At 35.2% G+C, this 6632-nt stretch overlaps 1 pseudogene; it reads left to right on the top strand.

The window, feature by feature from the left end:
* LOC102870847 overlaps positions 1-6632 on the top strand; it is a 138165-nt pseudogene that overhangs the window by 106695 nt on the left and 24838 nt on the right.

Genomic DNA, 6632 nt, shown 5'->3' on the forward strand with positions numbered 1-6632 from the left:
TTAGAATCTGATGAGAGCTTGAATTAAGAGATATGATTATTTATGTCAGATGGATCTTGACTGAAAGCAGAGAAAACAACAAAAAATTAATGTGTGTTGTGCTTTATTGATTATTCAAAAACATTTATCTCTATAGGTTGAAGTTAATTTATTAATAACACAGAGAAGAAGAATAATTCCAAAACATTTATACATGCTTGTGAGAAACTTGAAACCAGGAACCAAGAAGCAGCTATTCAAACACAACAAGACAATACTGCAGAGTTACAAATCAGGAAGTGTGAGTCAAAGACTCAAACTTTTAGCAGGTTATTGTTGTTAGATATTCTTGAGACAAAATTCTACTCCTTCATAGTGATTCTATGTAACATATGGAAATCATGCCCATTTATGAGATGTTTTCACAACTCTGTTTTCTAGAATTCAGTTGTGTAATCATTGTTTTCATTCAGCTCGTTGAGAGTCTTTCTTTCTCTGGCCTTCCAACATTCCAAGCATTACATTCTCTTCTTACAACATGATCAAAACACATGAGACAAAGTTTTACCAATCTTGCCTCTGCGGAGTTCTCAGGCAGCACTTCAAGACAGATTTACTCATTCTTTGAGCAGTACATGGCATCTTCAAAGGCTCTGTCATTACTACTATTCAATCCTTCCGTCTTCCTTAGTCATTGTCTAACTTTCACAAGGATATAAAACAATAAGGCACATCTTAGTCTTTAAAATAGCATCTTTGCTCTTACCTGTTTAAAGAGGTTCTTGGGAATAGATTTGTCCAATGAAATAAGACTTGATTTTGTGATGGTAGCTTCCATAGGAGTTGTGGATCCAAGCAAAACTAAATAATAACTTCAATCTTTTCTCGATTTATCCGTGTTGTCTGTTAAACTAGTTGTGAAAACGTCTTTCTTTTGATGTTGAAGTATGATCTAAACTGAAAGTTGCTTGTCTTTAATCTTCTCCACTAAATGCATCAGGGCCTCTTCACTTTTCTGCAGGCAAAGTCATGTCCCCTGCATAATGTGGGTCGAAGCAGAAAATCCTCTAATCCTGATCCCATGTTCTTGATACAGGTCTGCTTTTTGCGTAATTTGCTCACCATGCACATTGAAACTATATGATGAAACTCTACATAGAGTGTTGACACAAACATTTTCTGATTTTAAGTCTTGCAGCATAATGTTATTCTGCTTAAATGGTTGTTTCTTGATTCATGGCAATTCAATAAATAAGCTGAAGAAATAATTTGAAAATCAAACTCCACAAAGAACAGTATCAGGACTGAGGAAGAACTAAAATAATTACAGCACTCTATTTTAACATTTTTAAATGATTTTAAGTAACAGTTTGCTTCTCAAGACTTTATTTTCTCCAAAGGGAAAAAAAATAAAAAAAAATAAAAAATTTCTATGAGTTAGTAATGATTTTCTACATCTCTGGTTATTTTAATGAAACATGAGAATAAAGTTCTTAAATATGGCTAAAATATTTCTTCTGAAGCCCAATTGATTTTTAAAAATAATTACAATTTTGTCAAGATAAATGTTTGTTCATTGCAGATACATTTGTATAACCTTTCCTAAGCTGGGGGACATTGCCATTTCAATATATGCAAGATGTGGGTTTTTGTCTGTTCCACAGTGACACTGGTAGAATGACTGCATGAATAACCATAAATTTTGATTTGTTTGCATTAATAGTTCACTCTTCATGCATTCTAAATGACTGTCATTTGCTTGGTGTATTGGAGATGATTTCCTTGTTCACTAATTTTAACAATGTTATATTTTTGTAGATACGTCACTTTAAGTATAAAAATCTATTTATGATTGGATCTCTTTGCCAAAGTGACTTCTCACCCAAAGGTGAGATGGAGGCTGGATATTTTACATATATAGCTCTGTTCAATATTTTCAAATGTTCTCATCTTTGACATTGACAGATCAGCTTGATTTCAATCTTTCCACTAGAATTATTAGGCTTGCATAATAAATTTCCTCCTTCCAAATTTTACTAAGAGAATAGATTGAATAGGTACAATGGCAACTAACTGCAAGGAATTATACTATTTATTAGCATTGTTGTTGTTCTTTTTGTATACCCTCAAATTGAAATTGACCCATAGCTGACCCTTCAGCATGATTTCAAAGACAGTAAATAATATGGGAGGAGATTGCCCATCCTTCTCCTGCAGAGCAGCTGGTGGATTCGAACTCAGTGCCTGTGGTATTGCAGTGCAGTTTCTTACCACTAGGCCATCAGACCTCCCCATTTATTAGCATTAGACAAGCAATATTATCATTTTATTATCATTATTTCCCATTGAGTCAAGTATGGCTCATAGGGACACTATAACCAACAGAACTGAACCCTGTCTTATTCTATGCCAACCCTCACATACATCTTTCTTAATTTTAAACCATGTGGTGCTCCCTTGCTCTGTTCACACAATAGCTTCTAGGTATAGGTTTCACATATGCACCATTAAGTGTTCTGGTATTCCCATTCTTCTCAAGGTTAGTCATAATTTGTTATAATGCAGGCAAATGTCTTTGCATGGACAATAAATTACAAATAGATATTCTTATGATATTCTCTGCTTTCAGCATTTGATGTCAGCACTAGTATACTTGGTGCCCCGACTTCTTTTCAATTCAACTTGAACTTCTGTCTGTTCTGTCTTTATACTTGTTCTAGATGTCTTTGAATGATCTTCAGCAGTATTTTACTTCCATATGATATTAATTAGACTGTTCTATAATTTCCACATTTTATTGGATCACCTTTCTTGGAAATGGAAATAAATATGGATCTTTCCAGTCAGTTGGCCAAGCAACTGTCCTCCAAATTCCTTGAGTCCGCAGCTCTCAGGCCTGCCTTTACTTGTTTTTGGTGAAACGTTCTTCTAGGTCATATAACCCTGGTATGTCCAGTTGCTGTACAGAGGTAACTCGTAACTTGTGGTTGCTGTGAAGCTGAACACTGTGAATGACATTGAAGTGCTAAATGTGAGACTAGTTACCCATGATGCACAGTGTTTGGTGGAGCTCCCAGATTAAAACAAGCTTGGAAGCAGGAGTGGCATCCACTTCCATAATAGCTTGCCTCTGAAAACCCTATGAATCTGCAGAAAGTTACACAGGTGTCCAGGTCTTTCATTCACAGCCTAGCTAAGAGTCGCCTCTGACACAACGGCACTTAAAAACAACAATAGAGAAATAAGTACATCCAGTGCTTCATCTGTTATTTGAAAGATGTCAATTGGTATCTCTTCTAATTCCTGGGGCCTTATATTTTGCTAATGCCTTCAATGTATTGGATCAAAACCAACAACAGATAAATAATAAAGAATTATCTTTTCATTAGTTCCTTAACTTCCTAATAATCAAGAATAATAATATCTTCTGTAAATAAGTATGATAAAAATACCTATAATAGTTATATTTAATATAAATGAGGCCAAAGGTGGTGATATAGAAAAATACTTGGCACACAGAATTTAAATCTTTTCTATTAATGTTATTATTTTGCTTTTAAATATTTATATTTTACCAAAAATCCCTAGTTATTCAGGACATGTATAATATATGCTAAATTTTAAATCTTACAGACGTGAAAGCTTAAGTTTATAGAGATTTAGCATTTAGGTAAAGATTATATTTTTAAAGAAAACTGGTAAAAATAAACTCAATAAAATATGCATTTATCCAATAATTTCTACATTATAATACAGTACAACACATTCTTCAAACTTTGTGACCATCCTCACTGAATTTTAAGTCTTCACTGTTAACATAAACACAATAATCTGTAAGAAAAAAAAATCATCTCATTCTCCCTCCTGTCACTGAAAATAAGAACTACTATTATTTTTCATTCTAAATATGCTACTTTCATGTGCTGCTGGTGGTGGTGTTAGATGCCGCCCAGAAAACGATAAATCATGACAACTCTATGAGCCATAAATTGGAATCTTACTATATCCTGTGCTCTTTTCAACATGCTCAGTGCTTTATTAAAATTACTGTATCAATCTGTACAATTGAGGGTTACCTTCTTTTTCACAGATTTTCTATTTTTTTCCATCAATATGTCCAAAGACCAACCCCTCCTGACAACATTCCCAATGTATATGAGAAAAATGTCACACTTTTTATTTATAAGAAACATTAAGGTTGTATTTTTTCCAAGACACACTTGTTTGTTCTTTTGATAGACCATAGGATACTCAACAAATTTCACTTACACCACAATTCAAAGACAGCAATTCTTTTTCAGCCTATTTTATTCATTGTCTGACTATCAGATGTATAAAAAGTAATTGAAAAATAGTGTGGCTTGGATCAGGTTCACCTTACCCTTTAAACTGTTATTTTTTTGCTCTGTAGCATTTTGTAGAAGTTCTTGATATCAGATTTATCTCAGTGCTTAACTGCTCCTACAATAAATTTTGATTGTGAATCCAAATATAATGAGATGCTTGACAATTTCAATCTCTTTTCTATCTTGTATGATGTTACTTATCTGTCTACTGATGAAGCTTTTTTTGTTTTCTTGTTACTGTGATGTTGTTACTGAGATGTTTTCTATTATTTAAGGCTATAGTCTTCGACCTCCAGGAAAACCCAGAAGGTAAAATCTTCATTCCATAAGCAATGTTGCATCATCTGCAAAAGGCAAGATATTGCTTCATCTTCTCTCAATAATAATGGACTAGGCCCTGCCTATAGGACTTCTGGGATTGTGGCCATACCTGTTCGATTAAGGCTGAGAACAATACTAATATTAGAGTACTCTTAATATAATTCATTTTCTCAAATGATTTGCTCATATTGTGTATTCAGTATATATGGAGAAAGGATACATTCTGGAAATTTTGTGTGTGTGATGTTTATACTATGTAGTGTTCCTTTGTTCTTTTTGGACAACTGCTTCTGGGTTTATGTATAGATTTTTTCATGAGCACAATTAAATATTTGGAGATTCTCATTCTTCTCAATAATGGTTATGATTTTTTAAGATCCATTTAATCAAGTGTTTTTTAAACTTTGTGAAAAATTTTTAAATTTTATTTATTTTAATGAACATTTACAGAGATTTTGGATTTCCATTTATTCATTGTTACACTTTTCTCCCTGTCCACCCTTCCCCCACCCCACCCCCAGTTTGCTCGTCTCTTTAAAAAGTAAAAGAAAAATTCCTTCATTGGTATGTAATCTCCCCTGCCCCCACCTTGAGTACACTCCACTATGCAACCTTCATTCTGGACTCTTGTGATAACAATAATACCCTATCATATATCGCTGTTCTCTCTCTCTCATCTATTTCAAGGCAGTATTCATAATTTATCCAGTTTTTCTCAGTTTTACCCCAATCATGATGTCAGTCCAAGTCTACAACAGTGGCACTATGCAGTATTTGTGTTTTTGTGATTGAGATATTTCACTTAGCATAATGTCGTACAGAGTCACACATTTTGAATAATATTGCATGAGTTCCTTATTTTTCAGTGCAGCGTAGTACTCCATTGTGGGACTATACACAGCTTCTCTAGCCATTCGTTTGTTAATGGGTACTTGGGTTGTTTCCAACTCCTTGCTATTGTGAGTCAAATGCTTTCTTATAGTCAATTAAATATAAATAAATCTTTTTCTAGTATTCTCTTTCAGCCAACATCAGTATGACATTGTTGTTGTTGTTATGTATTGTCGATTCACCTACAACTAATAGCGACCCTATGTGCAGCAGCCCTAAATGCTGCCCTACCTTGTGCCAATCTCACAGTCTCTGAGGCAGCTAGCCCTATTACCCCATCACTCAATCAATCCACGTCATCGAGGGTCTTCCTCTCCTGCTCTGTCCCTCCGCACTCCCAAGCACGATGTCCCTCTCCAAGGACTGGTCCCTTCTTGGAACATGTCCAAGTATGAGAAATGAAGCTTCAGAATTCTTCCCTCCAAGGATCAGCCTGGTTTAAACCTCTCTAGGGTGAACCTATTGATTATCTTAGTAGTACATGGTATATTCTATATTCTTCTCCAACACCATAGCTCAAAGGCATCAATTCTCCTTCTATCATCTCTGGTCATTGTCCAGCTCTCTGATGTGTAGCAAGTGATTGCAAAGACCATGGCCTATGCCAGGTGCACCTTAGTCTCCAGAGTAACATTGTTGCTCTTCAGTACTTTGGAGAGGTCTCTAACAGCAGACTTTCCTACCACAATACATCTTTTCATTTCCTAGCTGCTGGTGCCAAGAATGTTGATTGTGAAGCCGAGCAACCTAAAGCTGTTAACAGTCTCAATCTCTTCACCATCTATCATGATGCTGCCAGTTGGCCCAGAGGTGAGAATCTTTGTCTTTTTTATATTGAGCCTCAATACATATTGAAGGCTGCAGTTTTTGACCTTCTATAGCAAACTCTCCAAGTCCCCCTCAGTTTAAGCAAGCAGGGTTGTGTCATCAGCATAATGTAAATTATTGGTGTATCTTCCTCAAATTCTAATACCACTTTTCTCCTCATTGAGCAAAGCCTCCTGGATAATCTGTTCTGCATATGGATTGAAGAGGTGTGGAGAAAGGACACATCCCTGGCGTACACCCTTCCCAATTTTGAACCATGCAGTGTTT

The sequence above is a fragment of the Elephantulus edwardii genome, unplaced genomic scaffold (genome assembly GCF_000299155.1).
Source record: "Elephantulus edwardii isolate Elephantulus edwardi_28Jun2011 unplaced genomic scaffold, EleEdw1.0 scaffold00142, whole genome shotgun sequence".
In the NCBI taxonomy this organism is placed as follows: Eukaryota; Metazoa; Chordata; class Mammalia; order Macroscelidea; family Macroscelididae; genus Elephantulus; species Elephantulus edwardii.